This window comes from Agelaius phoeniceus, chromosome 7 (genome assembly GCF_051311805.1).
Source record: "Agelaius phoeniceus isolate bAgePho1 chromosome 7, bAgePho1.hap1, whole genome shotgun sequence".
Lineage (NCBI taxonomy): Eukaryota > Metazoa > Chordata > Aves > Passeriformes > Icteridae > Agelaius > Agelaius phoeniceus.
The window spans coordinates 40,758,845-40,779,895 of NC_135271.1; the positions used below are offsets into that span (position 1 = coordinate 40,758,845).

The window sequence follows — 21,051 nt, forward strand, 5'->3', positions numbered from 1 at the left end:
CCCACATAGAAATTATGGGACTATATATGTAAATGTGTACTCAGCTGGGCTAAATTGGATGAGTGAGAAGTCCTTTCTTAAGATCAGCAGTGCATCAATCACACCAATACCTCTAACTAGTCACATCAGCACTGTAACCTGGTTGTTTTCCACTGATAAACAGAAATTCACAAATCCATTTTCCTCTCTCTGTTGAATAGTTAAAAGAATTGAAGAAGTCACACATTTAAGTGCTGTGAGACAGTTGTAGGTACTTTTCTGAACCCATAGTGAAACCCATGACTGTATTTCCTGTGTTGTCAGCATTAAGTGATAAGCTTTTAAATTCTGGTTTCTTGAGGAAATGTGAGAAGACTGCAGTTTGCTTTCCATATGTATTGACTATCAATTGCCATTAGATCCCAACCCATTATCTGCCCTTTGGTTTTCTTAGTAAGTGAAAACACATGTTGTGGTACTGACTTCCCCTCATGCTCTTAGGTTTCTTTGACAGAGACTGCCTGAATATGAGGTAGTGTGGAAAGATGCTGATGTTTCCTTTGACACAAGAAGTTTGTTCCACTCTTCTTCATTAGCCATACAAAATCAGAGTGAGTGAGGAATAGGAAGACAGAACCAGGATATTGGTTCAGCAATCAGTCCTGGCTGCTGAGTGATGCTGGAAACAAGGGAAATGTTTTGTGATCACACTCACAGCAAAGGCAGAGCCCTGCAGAAACAGCTGTAGCAAACTGTTACATGAAGCCTACAGCTTTGTCCCTGTCTCTCCAGCTGTCTTCCCTAATGCTTAATTTGTTGTCAATTGTCTGGAAAGGAAAAAGCTATTACAAATATTCTTGCCTCATTGATCCTTGAAAGAAGATAGTCAAAGTAATTCCCTCATTCCTAAAAAAATTTTTCCTCCTGACTTTTAGTGGTTACCTGGTTAAAACCTTGATCTCCTTTTTCAATATAAACATCAACACAAAACCACAATATGCAGCATATTCATTCAGGACACCACAGAAGTATGAATAAACTTTCAACTCTGAGCAGGTTATATGCCAGGCTTAAAAACTTCAGCCACTCAGTTCTTTCAGTAAAGTGTCCAATATTCCTTGCACTCTCAGATTACTCTTCTGGGAGATTGAGTGCCTCCTACTTGTGAGCCAGTCCAGCTACAGGCAATATATCTCTCCCTTCCATCTGTGGATAAACACAAATTAAAAATGCATCACAGGAAAAATGCATCCTATTTGCCTCCATTTAGAGGAGGAAAAAAATTTCTGTAATCCCATATCAACCTCCAAAATAATTGTATTTGGCTTGACCTAGGCTTTTCTTTTAGAGGTGTGCTGTGATATGTGGGGAGCATCAGTGACCTAAGAGACTAATTTGGTGCCCAAAGTACATATTTGTTGGGTACATTTAAAAAAGATTATAGCAAAAATACTCCATAAATAAAGTGGGACGATAAAGTGGAATCATATAAATGATTATAAGTAATAACAATCCAGGTAAAGTTAACAGTGTGAGTGTAGAAAATATCTAGTTCTGTAACATCTGGAAGAATGTTAATTTTGCAGGAGTGATGCCTGGCTATAATTTTATATTTGTTACTGGACATTTAGACATACATATTCTTTCTTTGGCAATGGGGATATGACTTGGAGGAGCAAGTGATCTCAGTATGAAAACCAGAAATCTTCAGGGCCAGAGGAAGCACAGCTGAAGAAATAATCTACCTTCCACTGTATAGAAACAGCTAATAGATCAGTATTCACCATCTCTTGTACTTATATTATCCATGTAGAATATTTATGGACATACAGGTGGAAGCAAATCATCCAAACTAAAAATGTAGTCAGTGTTAACACTATTACTGTAGAATAAGAAGCTTATGTATGTAAATTATCAATGTTAAACATTTTAGTGCCAGAAGTGGGGAAGATATCTCTTGCTTTTTCATTTGAGACCTTTAGAGCTCTGGTGTTATGTTTTTTCATTCTGTCCAAGGCATCCTTCCTGATGTCTGGGGAACATCACTGTGAGCCTCAGAAGTTGTACAATAGAGAGATTCAGATCTCTGGCATCAAACTTGACATGTCAAAACAAAGAAGGCAAGCCCAGAGGTCACCAGGTCTCTTCTTCTGCCACAAGGCTGGATCAGAGATGTCTCTGCCCATCCTGCCAGGAACCTGCTCTTGAAGACCTCCAGCCTTTCCATATGGCATTCCATGTCCTGCAGCCCTGAGGGCATCAGTGGCCCTAACGGTTCTGCCCAACCATCCTTGAAGAGCCCTCATGCCTGCCCTTGGGCCAGGGACTTTTATTCCAGCCCAGCAGCCCAGCCCAGCCCGGGGCCATCAGTCCCTGCCCCAGCAATGCCATAGGGTGCCAGGCTCAGGCGACAGCCAGGCCTTGCTTGGCCATGTGCCTTCCTGATCCCAGTCTGCTGGCTGCCTCTTGGCTTGGCCTTGCATCTGCTGCATCACCAGAATAATGCTGTCTGGAGCTGTCTGGAGCTGCCTGCCCTGATTCCTTGCTCAGGGCAGTGGGATGGGCCCTGGGTGGGGGTCTCTGCCCTGCCAGTTGTGGAACTGGACGTGACTCCTGGCATCCAACACTGAGGGAGCAGCTGGCCCATGTGCACTTGGAGTTACCATCCTCCTGAGAAATCTGTTGCAATGCTTCACTGTGAAAAAGTTTGTCCTGCTCCTGTCTTAAATCTTCCCTGATGGATTCAAACTTACTGTTTTATTTTTTATTCTTCCTGAACTTGGAGAGGGTAATTTCCCTTTCTTCTTTGCAGGAGTGTTTTGAAGATTTGAAGGTAATTGCTATGTTGTACTCCATTTTCTGTGCTAAACATCCTGAAATTGCTCAATCCTGCCTATGTGTTGTGTTTCATAAACTTTAGTTACTCTAATCGGAAAACTTCAGCTGATACGCATCTTTCTTGAAATATAATGCCCAAAATGGGACAAAACACTTCAGCTGAGACCTTACCAATGCTGAGAATAACAGGAGGATTACATCATCTGTCTATAAATGTTACCCCTGTTTATATTTCTCAGTACAATGTTTTTCTCTTTTGCAACAGCAGAGTGTTGTCAACTAATGCTGAACTTGAATTTCATGATAGTCCTCAAAACTTTGTGCAACAGCATAAGAAATCCAGTTATGTTGTCTATATTGCTGCTGAATTCTGAATCACTGTGGAGTGTTGCACATTCCTGTATTAAACAGCTACCTTTTTTTCCACAAGGCTTTTCTAATTTGTTAATATACGTTCAGGGAAGCTTTAATCTAGGTTTCGTCCTCTAGGTCCTCAGGATTTGAAACTGCTTCCTTTAATCTACCTACATGTAGCAGCCAAAACACAATTCATATATGAAATATTTCCCTTCCTATCAGGAGAGTATTAATAATACAAACATTTAAATTACCATTTTTGGTTCAATATTAACATCACAGTACAATGAATCAGTTCTGTCAGAAGATGTCATGAGAAAAATTCAGTGTATTACACTTTCTACACTGCTTGGTTATTCCAGGTTAGGCTTGCTGCTGCAGTGGATTGGCTTCAGAAGATGGCAGTGGGGTGATGAGGAAACAGATTCACTGCAAACCTGGTCATTAAATGTACATGCCTTGGTTATGTAATTTACATACATATATACTATTCAATATTATTTTTGTAGGTTTGATAATTTCCCTGATGTATTGGAAATAAAGAAAGGTACCAGACTTCTCTGCCTGTGAAAATTATGAGCTTTGATTATCCTTCTAGGAAATTAGATAAGACCTAGGCCAGATACCACCATCCATTTAAAATGGAGTCTCAGGTGGGCCCTATGCAATTGATGTAAATCCATACAAGTCCCTATTAATCAATACATTTACTACATTTACCTAAGCTATGAAGCTGACCTGTATTCTTGGTTTAGCCACTGTGAGCTTTCTGAATCTGAGCCTATCAGAGCTCCAAATATTTTTACTCCTTTTGGACCTTAACCTCAAACATTTGAAATTATTAGGGAATTTACTATTTATTTAATAGTAGGCATGTGATTATTTCCTTTATAAACCACATAATAGTGCTGAAAATGTATCATTATCTGCTCCTTGAAACAATAAGGAAATGACTGAAATAAGCATATGTTAGATGTGTCTAGTTAGCACTGGGACTCCATCAAAGGATACAAGCAATGGCTTGAAGGCAAAGTGTTGTCTTTACCTTAAATTATTCAGTAGAATTAAAGAGCATTAAATCATTGATATCATCATCATCTTCACCTTAATTATCTTCTCTGAGAAAAGCAATTATTGAAGTAAAATAGACTTTAGTCACAGGAAAACATTTATTCTCTAAGCCCAGGTTCTCCTAAGCTGTTTTATGGGATGGGAATTATCCTTCAATTTTTCTCATCCAGCTCCATCACAGTCTTTACCTGGAAATTCTGGTTTTGATCTTCAATGTCTCAGTATATCTCAGCCAAATCTCTCAAGCAATCATTTTTACTCCCACTTATGGAACAGCCATGCAGATCCTTCAGTGATATCCTGCCCATCATAGTTCCTGAAATATTTGGGCAAATAATTAAAAAAATATTTCTCAGGATCTGTGTAATATCTCTTTTATGTAAAAAAATAAAATTAAAAAGTAAAAATCGCTCCCTACTATTTGTCCAGCCTGGTAATGAAAGTGACTGGAGATCTTTTCATATCTTATGACTCTTTGCTGTCTTATGAGAAATTAATTCAGTGGTCTCACTCTGCTTGCTAGTGAATATGTTAGCATAATTTGTGACTCCCACAGCAGAGAAGGCTGAAAATATAAAGACTTGAGAACAGGTTTTCCTTTTCTAATAGAAATTATTGTGGATTACCCCTGAGGGATTACCCCTGGCTGAAGCCAGGGAAGCTTGAACTGTTGTGTCTGTGCTTCTCCATATGGTGAGACATAAAGGAGCCATATATGAGAACTTCTCTAAGGCTACATTCTCTTGCCCAACAGCCTAAATTGCCAATATTGACTTTAAACTCAAATATTTTTGCAATAGTAGTTATGGTTATGTCATGGGACTCATTTCATGCCTTGTGAGCTCTGTATGCCTTGCCTCAGGTGAACCAGGGCTCTCAGGGCTGAATTAGGCTAAGGTGACCCAATTTGTTGGTCATACAAAGGATGATCTGATGTCCAAAGACTGACCTGAATTTTGAGAAAAAATTGGATTTTTTCCCGCCTTTATTTGACTTCTATCAGGATGTTGGATTTTCTCCCTTTCCTTCTCTTTGATTTGTTTTCCAGGGCTTATAACTTATTCACGGCTTCATTTTCAGTTTCACTCTCAGAGATGAAACTGATGGCCTTGGTCTTGGTATCTGTGTCAGAACACATAAAGAAGCTTTCTGATTTGCAGTAAGTGCTCAGTGTCTCCCGCTGGATTCCTCACTTTCACTCATAACTCTAATCCCTGGTCTGAGTCCAGTAGTTATCATCTCCCCTAGTTTATTTCCTTTTTTTTTTTGCCTTTTTCTTGCACCAAAAATATCAGCTCTTGAGTTATGGTGGACCTGCCTTTACAAGGTTCAGTGCTGGTGTCTTGCTTCCTGTCCCACGTGGTCTCTTGCAGAGAGGAGTGTGACCTCTGCTCTCATGTTGTGAGTTTAGTGGGCACTTCAGGAGGTGTGGGGTAGACATAGATTTGATTTATTGTTTGGATTGTGTTTCTGCACATGAACAGCAGCATTAAACCGAAAAAACTATTTACAGTTGAGAAATTTATTAATCAACTTTCACTGTTCAATGTGATTAAGAGTGAAATGAATGGGGGAAAAAAGATGTTATCATAATCTCCCACCTGATTACTAATAGGCAAAATAGGACTTGGAAAGTGTTAGCTCAAAAACAGAAAACCAAAAAAACATTTCTGGAGGTGAATCTTAAATAACATCCAGCCGAAGTTGGCAGTACTTGTTTATGTGACTTTAATCTACAAATGAAATAGAAATGGTTATTTTATTTCTACATAAAAAGTCATTCTCTGTTCCTGATGCATTTGTCTAAAATTGCATTTTGAGATATCTTTGAAGGTCAGAAAATGCTGGGGAGTTAGCCTGCTGTTTATGGAAGTGAAACTCTCTTCCTTCAAGCAGTTCTTTTTTTTTTTCCCACAGATGCAAAAAGCTAAATAGTGTTGCTAAATTGTTGCTCATCAAAGCATGAACTGGATATTGGGGTTAGCCAGCTGAAGTCAGTGCTGAGCTGGTTCAGGCTTGCTGAGGATTCTTGATGAAGTTCTCATGCTCAGTTATGTGTTCCCCTATGTAACTGTTTCAAGTTGTGAATAGGCTTCATATGTCCAGAGAGATTTGTTACTAACCAATTAGCATTAATAATATTACTTTCTCTTTCTTGTTGATGTCAGAGCTAGCTTTTGTACTTAAAAATTGTGGGAAGAGGATGGGCATCTTAATTACTGAGGGCTGGATCATGCTGCCTTGTAGGAAACTCTGTGGGAGGAATACAAAAGAAAGCAAGATTCCTCCATCAAAAAAAAAAAAAGTAGTAGAAGGCCAACCTCTTCTTCCCCCTGCACAGAAGACACAGGGAACACTGTCTCTAACACTTGTAAACAATTTGCAGGAGACAGGCATCGGCAGCACTTGGACTTCATGCTCTTCAGGTTGGCAAAACACTGCTTAAAGAAAAGGGCACAGGAGCTTGGTATAAATTAAAACCAGAACACTGCTTTTACCTCTTTTATTGACTCCCCATAGCACCTGGGAAATGAACAGCTATCTCTGGGCTTCCTCACCTTCAGGATTCACAGAAACCATCTGAGGATCTTCTGATAACACTCACCCTGACTGCACACAAATAATTGTTTTAATTTAGATATACATATTTGTTTTTAAACTTACTGCTATCTAAATTGGCATCAACAGGCAGGTAATTTTAAATCATATTTTTTGTGTTGTACTAGGTCAGAATATAATGATAAAACCATCATGTTTAATTCTGTTTCTCCTCTGAAGATATTTTGTGCAAATGCAGTAGAACATGGGCACATTAACTTTCTGTTGTGGATTGCTAAGAGCAGAAGTAAAGCTTGTAGGGAATGAATGAAATCAATTGGAGAAACTGCACATATAGATACTTAGTCCTTGAGAGAATTAAACTAAGCAGTTTTTATTGGAGTTTGATTAAATAATAGGTGATTTTTGTTGTGATACATATTTACATGCTATTACTCTTTGCCATAAATTCTTACTATGTACAATAGTTCATAAACCTTGTTTAATAGGAATGTCTTTAATTAACATCAAAAGAGAGAAGAATTCTTGGTTTAGCATAGCCTGGGCAATTTCATGATAAAAACAAAAGATAATTATCTTGTTAAATTTAATGAGTGGATCCAGAGAGAGCTGGATGATGTGGTGACCACATCACCACTGATGGAAGCAAATCACAGGAGGTTACTATGCATGTGCACACTGTGGCTGCTCAGAAAACTGCCTGCACTCCTTCCTCCCCCAGTTTGCTCCTAGTTGTTCATCCTTTAATCCATGTTTTGATAAGAAGGTGAGCAGAAAAGAGAGGCTGATCAGTCCTTCATGGGTTGGAGCACCAGGATTATTTGACAAACACAAAACTAAAAGCCAACAGCCCTGTCAGCTGGCAGGCTGTGTTTGCATCCGGGCTTTCGGAAAGAACCGAGTCTGTGAGAGATGTGGAAAAATTACAATGAAGAGGAGCTTGCTGGTTTTTTATCATCATATCCTTGTAGAGAGGGGAAACATGAATGTTTATAATTTCCCTAATTGTAGCCATAGCCAAGGGAAACAATAGCCTTGCACACCAGCCTTACATATATTGTCTGCTCTTGGACTGTAGCAGAGTGCAGTACGTATGCAGGTGGAGGGGTTTGAATGCTGAATACATTTTGAAATTCACATATTTGTGTTCTCATGTCAAGGATACATCTTTCATCAAGCCTGGGAAGTCAAAATCAATTATTTACTGTAAGTACCTTGTTTGATCTTGGTTTCTCGACATCCAATCTGACAATCCAAGGACAGCAAAATTAAGTAGGGTATGTCTTTCAGGCAGCAAATTTTTAGTTCCCTAATTCTCTGGTGCAGGTGGGATGACATAGGAATGCCATGTGGCCATGGCTGAAGCAAAGTGTGCTGTCACTCATCCTAAATGACCCCTGAGCCTTTCCAGCCACCTGCTACTCTGACACTTGGCAGGAAAAGAAAAAGGACAGTTATGACCTGGTTGCTGGATTTTCTTACTTCATGGCCCCTAGGCTTACATGAGTGGCAGGAGGAAGCCTGTTCATCACAGTGTATTTGGATCCCATCAGTCATTCTTCCACTCTGGTTCTCTTGTAAACTCCATGCTTCAAAGAGAAACAGAAAATAAAGCAGTCAGGGCAGTTTTCTCTCTCCTCTCTCCATGACCCAGCCAGTATCCAGCAGAGATGCTGCTACAACAGGGAAGGAACTCTGGCTTGCCCACCCTTGGATGTACCATGCAGCTACTTCCATCCTTGCTGGAGAAGAGGAAGAAGAGGTATTGTGGGATGGGTTGCCAGCTACAGCAATAGCAACTGATCCCATCAAAAGCCTCCATGTTTTCAACTCTTCATCAACTACACATTTTCTTAAGTCAAATTGGCACCATAGGAACTACAGGCCATCAGCAGGTAAAGGCCCAGCACCTCTGACATGCTGGTGTGTAAACATGTTTGCTTTCTGGCCTTGGCTTTGAAAGTTTGGAATCAAAGAATGAAGGGTCACTGGGACATGGAAGAAGGAGGTTCATTGAACAAGCTGTGAGTAAAAGATGACATTCACACCAGTTCTGTGAATCCAGCTCACACTTGCAACCTCTCCCTTGCCCTTCAGTCTCTCCTTTCTTCTGCCATCTGTGGATTTCTCACTCCCCACATCTGTATCTCTCTACATCAGGAAGGAGACTGCAGCATACTATTGCATTGTCCAGATGTTTCCAGGAACAGAAGAGACCCATGTTCAGGCTGTGTGACAAAGGCCACTGGCAAATATTACATTCCTGACTCCTTTTCTCTTAATGTGCATCTTGGTCAATCCCCTGCCCACCATCAAAACCTGCCAGTTTGGATAAACGTCTCCTGTTTTGGTCTATTTTAACCAGTATATTTTGGCATTGCAAATGTAAAGAGACCAGAGAATTGCAAAGAGCAGAACATAATGAAAGAAGGAGGTGCTGTGTACATCTGTACATAATTTTACCTAAAACCAAAATTAGCAAAATATTTAAAGCATCTGAATTTTGCTTTGACTTTTAATTCCTTTGGCCCTTTACCACATAACTGGAACTCTCCTAATACTGCATCAGTATACTGTAAAGTGGAAAGTCCAAATCCATTTTATAGAATCCATACTGAAAATAAGAAAATAAGATTAAAGATGAAGTTTTTGACTTCTGGGCTTTATCAGTCTCTAGGAAAAAAATTTACATCAGCTGCAGAGGAACTGGGCAGCAAGAGCACATAGGTGAATTAAGATGAAAGCAATTGAGAAAGAAGAGGAGGGGGTGAATGAGGCAAAAAAGCATGGAGGAGGTATGAAAGGGTCAGATGGCTTACTTGGAAAGTAAAAAAAAAGGATCAAAGGGTAGAAAGCCAAGTAGCAGAAGAAAGAATTATAATTTTCAGCAAACTAGAATAGAGGAGTCTTCATGGTGCACGGTTGGAAAAGGAAACTGAAAGGTACTAAACAAAAAAATTATAGTGAGATAGAACTTGTGGGGGAAACAGCAGAGAAGAGCAAATAAAAGTGTCTGCTAAATGGAGAAGCATTCTGTCATTTGTATCAAGGGATGGTGGCATAAGAACAGTAATAGCTTCAGCTGTTCAGGGAGAGGTGTTGGAAATCCTTTTGCAGTGGTGCAAAGAGAAATGTATTTTCCATATTACTTTCAGCTGAGGCACTTCAGCAAGCTGGTGGAAGCAATTAGCACAGCTGATTGGTGCAGCATTCTTTGGATACCGGTCTGCTTGGCCCCGTTTTGGCTAACACATGGTACTCACAAACATTTCTTTTAAAGCATTAAGTTACAAATCAAGAAACTAATGAGGGACTTATAAATATGATCCTGCTTTTAAGGACCAGTCTGGTGGCAGAGGCTGAATAATGATCTTCATGTGGGAATGGACTGACCTTCAGGAAGGTTATCAGGTGGGAATTGGAGAAAATAAGAGAGACTTTTCTCATTTTCTGGCTCTAGTTTTTTTTTCTGTGTCAGCTTTTGTTGCAGTCTGTGTAGGTGGTGGAGAGATTTGAGCTCTTTATCATGGAGCCTGCAGAGGAATCTATAATTTCCTTAGATTCTCTGTGGATTTATGCTGAAAATGATGCAGCAAAATCACTTGCTATGCATATGGGGTTTTTTGCTTATGCTTTTTCCTTCCTACTGTATTTTTTAGAGTTATTTCTCTGTTTCCTACTATGTGGCTATCTTTTTTGAGGGTTTTATTCTTGCATTGAGTTAAGAAATGATCAAGATTTTTAGCACCTCTTCTAGATTTGACTTGAGCCAAAACCACAGTAAAGCAACATAGGTTGTCCTCCCTCAAATTTCTATGATTGAAAAAAGATAGACAGAAAAGTCCGACATAGACACAGTGTTTTCCCTGGAGATGGAGAAAAGAAGGATTGTGTCAAGAGAGAAAATGTATTGTTTTAAAAACCTTTTTTCACTAAATCCTAATTACTGGTGGGATTACAGCCTATTTTCAATAAACTGAATAACAATATTAACATTTGCAGTTTTAGTGACATTAATGTAAATGGCAGAACACCTCAGCTCGCCCTTTCTCCTTACAGTTTTGTCCACTAACAAGGGAAATATGTATGGGTTGATACATCAGCAGAGAATATACTGAATTTAAATAGCAATAAAATGGAAGGAACTGATGTGCATATGCATTAGGTGTTATCCCCTTCCAGTGATAATTGTAATGATTTTTACTTGATGGTCATCTCAACAGACTGTCTTCTAATCTATAGAAGACTTGTACCTGCATGTGTGTGTGTAGCACAAAGGAAGTCAAAGAGAACAATATCACAAACCCCAAAAACTGAATTGGTTATTCAGTCTCACAAAAATAAGACGACAAAATATTTAATGGATATACGTTAGCAGACTTTAAAAAAATGTCCATTGCCTTGCAAAGAACCTGTTAACTTTCTCCTTTTGACCCCTTTTTGTGCTCACCTCCAGTTGTCCTGTCTCAAATCATGAGGTCACCTCTGCAGATGCATTAATGAACAAGAGTTCTGAAATGGGTCCTGCTTCAACAGAATTAGGGATAAAAAAAGGTACATGGAAACTTGTCTCATTTTGTAGTGAGCTATTGCTGCTGTAGCAACTTTCTCTAGCATGTTGATGTAGGTGTGTGGCAAGTGAGGCTGAGCATGAAAAAGCCAAGGCTTCACATCACCTTCTGCATGGGAGGGAGCAGTAGCTGGTGAGTTTTAGCCCAAATGGAAGTGCTCTGCAGGAGTAATCTGAGGTTTAATCCTGCTGCATCAATGACACCTTTGGTGCTGCCATCTTGCAATCAGGGCTTAAGCCTGTGACCTTACCCCACAGGTTTTGTGTACTGGGCATGACAGTTTGCAAATAGGATATGGTGTTTTCAACTCCCTGCTTTACAGTGTATTTTTCTGAAGCTCAGGTGTCTCTACTGCCCCACATTTTGCCCAGTATGATTCTTTCTTGCTCAGTTTCAAAACTCTACAGTTCAGACAGAATTTTCTTGCCCTTCCATGCTGAGGGAGGAAAGAATTTCTGGGATAGTGGAGAGGACAAGTGGGGTTAAAGTGCCACTTTGTCTATTTCCCAAATTAGCCACAGGGCCCAATTTAGTAGATGTCATTGTAAATGAACAAATTAGACTGACATCGTTCAGACTGATTCTGACAAATCAGACTGACATCATGCTATTTTAATGTAAGTATGCTTCAGAAGGACTACTCTGGAGTTTTTCTTTGATAAATATAAGAAGAAATGCAATATGACTGCAAACTTTTCAGTGAAAATAAAATCTTGCCTTTTGTGATCCTGAAGAGTATTGTAGTGAAAGTGCTGATTTGGGCACCTATCATAAATCGTTTAAGTTCAGAAAGCCTATCTCCTTCCTTTGCCTAAACGGGATGAAATCAAATAAGGTTATTTTTAAAGTTTTGTATTATACCTAAATTACAATTCCCTGGAAAAAAGATCAGGGCTTGGAATAAGGCACAAGGGAAGAGGTAGACCAAGGTGGTCCTGGGGTGCCACAAGTTGCTGTGGAGGCAGTGCTGGGAGAGGAGCCCTGGGGTGCCCTGGAACAGAGCTGGTGTAGCAGCAGAGAGGAAAACCACCTCAGTGGCCTTCAGTGCTAGCAAGGGAAGAGGCTGGGGTCTAATACTGACCTAATTATCAGACAGCTCTTGCTGTATAGCAGTTGGCTAATCAGGAAGGCTGCTAAATCACAGCTTTACTGTAGAGAAAGAGCTGATGTATTTGAGTACAAAGTGAAACTAGAGAATTGTGTAATTATGTTGTTACAAAGCTGTACTTCTTTTGTTTGCCCTGTGTTATTTGTTGCTTTTCTGTTTTGGATCATTGGAAAATGAGAGCCTGATTTTTCTTTTGGCCTTGGAAACATTCCTGCCCAAAGACCCTTTGTGTGAGTCCATCCCCAGGGGTCTAAGATGGGCTCCTCCCATCACCTACTGACCCTGGCAAGAGAAGCAGTGTCTTCTACTTCTCCTGTGAAGCAGCTTTTGCTGTACAAATAACAACATAATGACCATGGGAGGAAATGAGTTGGCAGTGAAAGTTGGGAGGAAACTACTGTTGATTAGTTTAGCAGCCAGAGCCTGTTTTTTTCACCTTTTGCTTTGATAAAAGTGTTTGGATTCCTTACACCAAATAGAAGCATTATAAAGACAAGTTGTCAGTAGCATAACTCTGCCCACACCATGCAAGCACCATTTATTATGTATATGGGGGAAAGCTGTGAAAACATAGGTAATCTGCATATCCACAAGTTATGCACTGTGCTTGATGAGTCTGCATCAAGCCTTTAAAGGAGCTCTTCCTAAGGGAAAAGCAAGGGAAGCAAGTATGCCAATGAGGGATAAGTTCTTTATTGATTGAATTGGATTAGTTATTTAGTTTCACCCAGAGTCCATGAAAAGCTAGTAAAAATGTTGGATCAGCTTAACTGAAGGGTAACAAAACCATGAAAAGACACAGCCTTGATACACCATAGTACTATTAATTAAACCAGTCATAATGACCAAATCAGAGTCCTGAAGTTTTCTCATACACCTGACCTGGAGATTTCTTTTCTTGTCACCAGAAGCTTCTTTGTACCTGGAATTGCATTAAAATTACTGTTGGAGAACTATTTCTGGGTGATGAAAGGCTGTTGGTACCTCCCCAGCCGGCTGCAAAACAAACAAATGTAGGATTCAGTCTTGCCAGAGCATTGCAGTTTTGCAGCTGGGATGATCAAACCTTAAGGTATAAGTAAAGCAAATAATAGAGCAAAACATTCTACATTTTAGATGAGATGGAATTACTGGTAAAAACCAGATATATTTTGGGGAATGTATACCTCTTTTTAGGGTAAAGTATTTCAAAGGTCTAAAAGAAGAATTCTGCACCCAAAATCATATTTGCTGCTTCCCACTTACACCTGGTAAACTAATAAAAGCTATTCCTTGCCTTTGCACACCATATCTCTTTTTGTGATAGCAGTGTGATTTAAGATGCAGGATCTTTGCAATTTATCCTTTTTAGTTCCGCTCATCTTCGGTGATGTGGAGCAGCTGGAGTAGCCTGTTGCTGCTCACCTCTAATCTACCATGGAAGAAATATCAGGTGAGTTAATAAATTACAGTTGGAGAGAAGTTTTAGTAAAAGCTCATTGTTTTCTACGTGTTCTGTCCTTTGTACCCCAACACAAAACAAGGAACAGCTGCAAGGTTTTGGTAAAAGCTTGAAGTGGGAGGTGCATTAAGGTAGTGAAAAGCCACTTTGGCAATATATCTCACTTTTATTTTTTCTTGTCTTTAGATACGGAATAATCAAAGTGGAAAGGAGGTACATGTAAAGAAGGAATTTCCTTCTTGTATTTTAATGTGTGTTTTCTCTTTACTTGAAATAAATGGCTTTTGTTAATTCAGTCGATGGTTAAACATCTAGAACTTTCAAGTTTAATTTAAGACAATAATCCTTGTGTCGGAAAAAAACCACACCTGAATATCAAATCTTTCTAGCCAGGTCATGAAAATAGTTTAGAAGTAAAAGTTTTGTAAGTAGTTCCAGACTTGGCCAAGTCTTTCTTTTATACCAAAACCCCCTTTATTGTCTGTGGATGCTTTTCACTTCAGCATATTCTGAAATGCACAACTTTTATTTTGTGACTTATTTCTTTCCTCCTCTAAAATGAAAAACTTTGGTGGAAGGGAAAAAAATATCACAATTGTATGTGCTCATCAATCCCTGTGATTCCAATTATACACAGGCCAGGATAATTGTAGTTTGATCTCAAGGCTGGCTATACATTGAATTTTAAAATATGTTTCTGACAAATGGTTTTAATTAGATTCAAGTGATGGTGCTGCTATTTTGGGTATTTTTCCATGAAGATTCAAAAGAAAATAAAGGTCCTTTTGAACTTGAAAAGAAGTTTTTCTCACTAGAAAAAGCTGTCCTAAGAGTGGTCAGTGACGCAATAATGTCAAATTCAGAAATTCTTAGAAGTGATGTTGACTTTGTGTTCTCTTTTATTAACTCTGAAATCATAGGCTAATGACTCATATTCATATATTTGAAACTAATGCAGATTTATAGGGCTTTGAGCACAAAGAGCCAGATGCTTCCCCAAGCAGGGAGCCCAGAGTGAACAAGACACTTGGAAGACACTTCCCAAAGTGCCTGACATTGCCTTCTGGCACAAAAAAAATCTCTTATGTTTAAATACAGTCACGATTTCAGATCCTTGCAGGCTGCAGAGCACAGGGAGCTCCATCTCTCAGTGAAATCAGTGAGGATTTTACTATTGATTTTAATCAGTGATCCATCTCTCAGTGAAATCAGTGAGGATTTTACTATTGATTTTAATCAGTGATAAGTCAAGAAGAGGTGCTTTGTCCAAGCTGAGGAGTGGAAATTGTGTTAAAACTAATCAGTTGAGGAACCTTATCCTACAGAATTCAGATCACCAGAAAATGGAAGTTATCTCATTCCTTCCTGTAAAGTATTTTAGAGAAAGGATAGAAGGGAAATATTTAGATGGGAAGTTTGGAGGTGCATGAATCTTTTCTGTTCTGTGCTCTTAGAAGTCCTTATCAAAAATTCTGCTGCCTATGTAAACGCCAACCAAGTCCAGGGATTATGTTCTGGTATTTGCCTGCCATCAACCCCTCCTTGGCTGGACTCCCTTTGCTGCTGATTGCTTTGAGCCAGAGCAGAGACTGAGGAAGAGAGGAGGCAATTTCATATTGCCTCCCAGCAGGAATCTTGCACTAAAAATCTAGTGGTTATACTCTCATTCTCCATTACTGTAATATTACAGAAAAGATAGAAGAAGTTTTTTTTTTTTTAAATTATGAATCTCTGGTTGCGAAGGAATAAAGCCTCTGAAAGAGCAATTTGGTGCTAAGACAACTCTGTCTGTCCTCTGCTCAATAGCAATCTAATTTTAGATGGTTTGGATAAAATTGTTTGGCCTTTTTGACCTTTGATAGAGAATCAGAGTTTGTTTGAAGACTTTTTGGGCGAGCCCAGCACCTCGGCACTGATCCCATTCCGATGCTGAGCTGAGAAATGAGGCAGTTCTGGTAACGGAAGGCTTGTGTGATTCAATAATCTGCTTTCCCATACATGTATAATTCAGCCCGGTAAATCTCCTCATGAATCACCTTCTTGTTTATTTTCCACTCTCCCTGATTAATTTGCTGATTTCCTCAGTGCTGATGTTTATAATGGGAGGCTGTTCAGAAGGTCAAAATGCCTCTCACTGGGCACTTCTTTTTTTCATTTGCTACTAGGAAGCAAAAGTGTGATCAGCGGCAGAAAGGTTTCCTCATGTATTTATTTTTTAAGTTAAAACCTACAGATACCTTGCTGGTTTCTTATATAGTGAAAAAACAAACAAAAAGAATTGTATTTCTTTGGATATAATTTCTACTGCATTGCTCGGAAAACATAATAATTTGGTTAAGTCATTCTGAAAACATGTTTTCTGGGTTTTTTTTGGTTTTTTTTTTGATTAGTTGAAGTATTTTTAATGACTTGGACTGTATTGTATGACCTGTAATAAGAAATCATGAATATTTACAGTAGAGGGAGCAATAGCCCCATTGCTGCACTATTTCTCTTTGGCTGTAGGTTGTGTTATAGCTTTATATAGCAGATGTATAGAAAAACAACAATTACAGAGATGTAATGATGTGTTCTTTTCTGTAGTAAAGTTTCCCTCATGATTCATATTAACTATTGAACTAGTACTTTCCTTTTAAAAAGCAGAAAATTATGCTTCTGGAGTTGTCTCACCATAAGCTGGATGAGTGCAGCAGCAATACTATTTCAACCTGAAAGAGATTTCTTTTTTCAATTTCTACCTTAAAATTATGCTCTTATCAGAAAATTTAAATTCTAATCAGCATATTTAGCACTTGGGGTTTTTTTTAGGTTTTTGGTTTTTGTTTTGTTTTTGTTTTTTTTGAGACTTGCTGAATGGTTTAAAACCTCTGAGTGTTTTCTGCTACCTGTGGTTAACAAGACCCTTCTGGTGTTGCTGTGGAAATTGTGAGGTTACAGTATGCACATGCTGGATCTTCTCCACGCTCAAATGGGAGTGGAAGAGGTGATGGTAGTTCAGTCTCTTTGTTCAACTGCACTTCCCTGAAGCAGGAGAAAGTCAGAAAAATTAGAAAATTATTTGGGTAAAGTCATCTTAATGCCGAATGTGTCTTTAAAACCTCTCTCTATTCAATGCAATGAGCCATACAGGCTATTTCCAGTATCAGCCTTCCCAGATTGGACTTTTAACTGCAGGTCAAATAAAAATCAATGCCATTACTGGGCAGCCCATTTTCACTAATCCTTTGGGTGGTCACTTGAGAAAGATTTCTCCATTGTACAATGTATTTCCTTCAACTGAAGAGGCTCTTCAAAAAGAGGAGGATGATGAGCTTGGAACTGATGTGTCAGCTGAAGCTTTTTTGTGAGGCTGCAGTGGCTGCACATCAGTGTAGGGTTTGTGTTAGTGCCTCTCCAGATGCACAGGTCTGAATGATGTAGCCAAGAACTGAAATGTGCCTAAATGCTGGTCTGGATTCCAGCTTCTGCCCCATCTTTACTTCTGCACAATTACAGGAGGGATATTTCTCCTATACGGTTGGGATTTTTTAAAGAGATTGGCTCCTGCAACATGTGGTGTCTTATGAAAGGCAGAGATGTGACTTATCATGGGAAGTGGTTCAGGCTAGAGGATTAATCTTAGGTGACAGTGGAAGGGTAAGGAATTTGAGCTGAAAGAAAAAGGAAAGAAGAAAGTTTGATTTTTCTATCATAAAATGGAAGAAAAAAGGAAGTCAGCAAATCAGGAATATTCCTATTGGGAAATTCTGAAATTTGGAAGACTTTTTCTTAAAATGTAGTACTTTGGTTGAAACTCCCTAGTGAGTTTAGGCTACAAACTCTTCTAAACAAGGCACTGTCTGCAAATACAGTCTAGATAGTATGAGGAAAGATCTGGTCTTAGCATGTTCTCCAGACATTATAGTAAAAATGAGACTTTTTAGAGGAAAAAAAAAGCAGGAATGGAGCTTTCTTCTTGTGGTCACTGACAATGAGTAAACATAGATACCAGGAGTGTTGTCTTTATGAAACCATTCCTCTTACCAGAAATGTACTTACCATCTCTTTGGAAGGTGATCAGAGAAAGGGGAGAAGAGAAGGCATGTGGCTCAGATGATGCTCTTGCCATTCAAGATGAGCTGTCAAAACATTGTCATTTATTGTCACTGACTCATTTAAAAAGCTGAATCACTAATGCATAAATGGCTCTTGTTCATAACATGATTTAAATGGAATGCCTCTGATTTAGTTCAGTTTAATTTGGACATCATGCCATCTTTGCAGAATCGTGTTAATGTCACTTCCATTTTCTTCTTGAAGGTTGCTCATCAACAATTCACAGCATCACCCTTTCATTTCCTTTTGGCAGCCCAGTGTTTCCTCCATGTGTGCACACTGAGAGTTTCATTCTGATCTAGACTCACAGAATGGTTTGGGTATCGTGACAGAACCATGGAAACATTGTTTTGTCTCCATAACGGTGTTATAATTACATCACAGTGTCTTGAAGCAATTAGCATTATAATAATATTTTACAAAATGTATGTGATGACTGCATAGCAGTCTGTGCTGTAGCTTTTGTTTGGTTTGTACTGAAGTTTGTTTTAGAGGCCTCCAAAGAGTGGTAGTTAGTTAAAAATGTTTACACAATAATTAGCATTTGGGTACATTTCAGCAAAAAACCCCCGATCTTCCTACCTTGTCATAAGTAATTGCCTTTTTCTGTGTTAACTCAGAAAGAATTGACGTATTAAAGCTATTTTTAACCACAAGGTTGACAATTTATGAACCAATTAACTCTCCACTTTTCAATAGCACTCCTTGAGCATGTCAGAACACTGTAAACTAGAACATGGGTTCCTTGCCACTCTTGTGAAGAAAATAGTATCACTATACCCATTTTACAGAAGTATAAAAGAGCAGAGCAGAAATGTGAATTGCTTGAGGTTGCTTTGCAGACTCATAGCAGAATTGTGCATTCGCACACACACACTCGTGTGTACAAACCACCCAGAGCCATCAAGTCCTTCTACTTACTGCTGACAACTGTCACACAATTCTTGAGTTTTACTGATCAAGTTCCAACTCTGTTTTTTTAATTCAGATACTTTGTCTTTCATTAAGATTATACAGCAAAAGTTGTGAAAATAAGATTTCTAAAACCATGAGTAGAAATTTGCCAATTGCAAGGAAATAGAAAGCACTGCCCTAAAGACTCAGAAAATCAAATAAGAGTCAAATTCTGCTGTTGTTCCCTGTTTGAAATATTGAAATAAGGCTAATGACATTTTTTCCTCATCTGAGAATATTCTCAAAATGAATAAGGAAGTGACAGCCCTGGAACTTGAACTGTCTTTCCTCTGACTTCTATGACAGTTATACTGGACTCTAAAGAAATGAGTGTCTTTGCTTGTGGGGTGAACTAAAAGCAACATCTGTTGGGTAGGCTCAGAGGGAGGTTTCTGTGACCTTTTCATGGATTGGTTTCTTCAAGACTGACAAAGTTTTGCAGAGGGAGATTCCTGTTAGGTTGAAAGTTCAGAGCAGATTCTGAGTCAGTAGCTTTTCTGCCTGATGTTAGTGTCTAAAAATGTCCACCTACACTGTTATGGACAAAACCATAGCACAGCAGGGAGGCAGCTCCATGCTTTGGCAAAGTGTGGCAGATGTAGTCATTTCTTTAGGGATTTTTGAAATAATTTTCATGGTCTTTGGCACTAAACATCTACAGAACTGTAGTGGGAATGAAGTGCCTAAATCTACCAGGCTCTTGGCATAATCCCAGCATGGTGATGCCTTCTCCCCTCTTTTCCATTTCACTAATCTCCCTCTCCCCACCTGGGTTTGCAGGAGATGGAAGAGCTCCTAGAAGGAATGTGAATGTGTCAGCAAGCAGTTTGTGGTGCTCTTCCTGGGAACAAGGAGGATTAAAGCAAACACAGCCATTGCTGGTGTAGTGGGGATGTTCAGCTCCCTTGCACTGGAGGGGTTGAAAGCTTTAGACTCTGTTTTAAGTGCCTGCTATTTTGTTAGCACACCATAAACCACAGAAAGTGTTATTGGGCCTGGAACAGCAAAGTATTGTGTCCCTGGTGGACATGGAAGCCCATCAAGCTTTTGTTTTCTTTGAGGATGTATGTTGGAGTATTTTTCTTTGTCTGATGCTTTCATGGTTGTGTTTCTTGCACCACTGAATGTATCACAGCAAAATCCAATTCAATCTTAAGAATAATCACTTTGTAGTTTGGAGAGTATACCTTTCAATACACACCATAAAGATCTAGAAGATTAATTGAATAACGAGGTGGTGAAACCAGGCAAGAAAATATGGAGGACTGGGAGAATGTCTCGAAGGATTTAATAAATTGGATGATTGGGCAATATGATGGCAAATTAAATTCACAGAAGATAAACACACAACAATGCATTGGAGGAAATAATTGAAGCTGCTCCTGTGCACTGATGTATTCAGAATTATCTGCAACTTCTCAAGTGTAAGAACTTGGTGTTATTGAGGGTAGTGCAAAGTCCAAGAGCTGATGCAGAAGGAATACTAAGGGACATCCTGGGCCACATTAATACAAGGTGGAAGAATAATTTTCTGAACAACCCACTTTACTGAAAGCATGTAGAATGCAAACATGTTGATTTTTAATTCAAGTAAGAAATTGCTCCCAATTAAACTTCCTAGGATTCGTTCTGGTTATGTAATCTAAATGTATGATGAGTTGTGCTGATAGTAGTATTTGAACCTGAGCTTTTCAGCAATAAAAATATCTTATATTGATTAAACTGAAAGGCATTTGGATGAAACATGGTCTTTTTGATGCTTGGCTTTTAATTTCACCAGACCAGGGACATTACTTCAGTCACACAATTAGTCAATAGTAGGCATAGGACACTCATGTACACTACTGATGAAAACTAAATGCTGCTGTTGGGCCAATGGTGCAGATACAAGGCATAGGAAAAGTATTCAGTCTAATAAGTCAGACAAGATGATAGTCATTGGTAAATAAAGTAATTAGTATAGAATATTAATCTTCATTGTCAAAACTAGTTTTGTTTTCCCATATTTTAGAAAAATAGATATATTAAAAAAAGAAGTGTCTGTGAAACATTCCATTGATGGTGCAAGAATCAGCACA

At 38.9% G+C, this 21,051-nt stretch overlaps 1 long non-coding RNA gene across 1 annotated transcript; it reads right to left on the bottom strand.

Moving 5' to 3' along the window:
* Positions 1 to 7,156: 7,156 nt before the first annotated feature.
* Positions 7,157 to 20,112, bottom strand: LOC143694532 (uncharacterized). Its single transcript, XR_013183095.1, has 2 exons — positions 17,963 to 20,112; positions 7,157 to 8,393 (listed from the first exon to the last, which is right to left on the bottom strand). It is a non-coding gene; the product is annotated as an uncharacterized LOC143694532 (long non-coding RNA).
* Between the last annotated feature and the right edge of the window lie 939 nt (positions 20,113 to 21,051).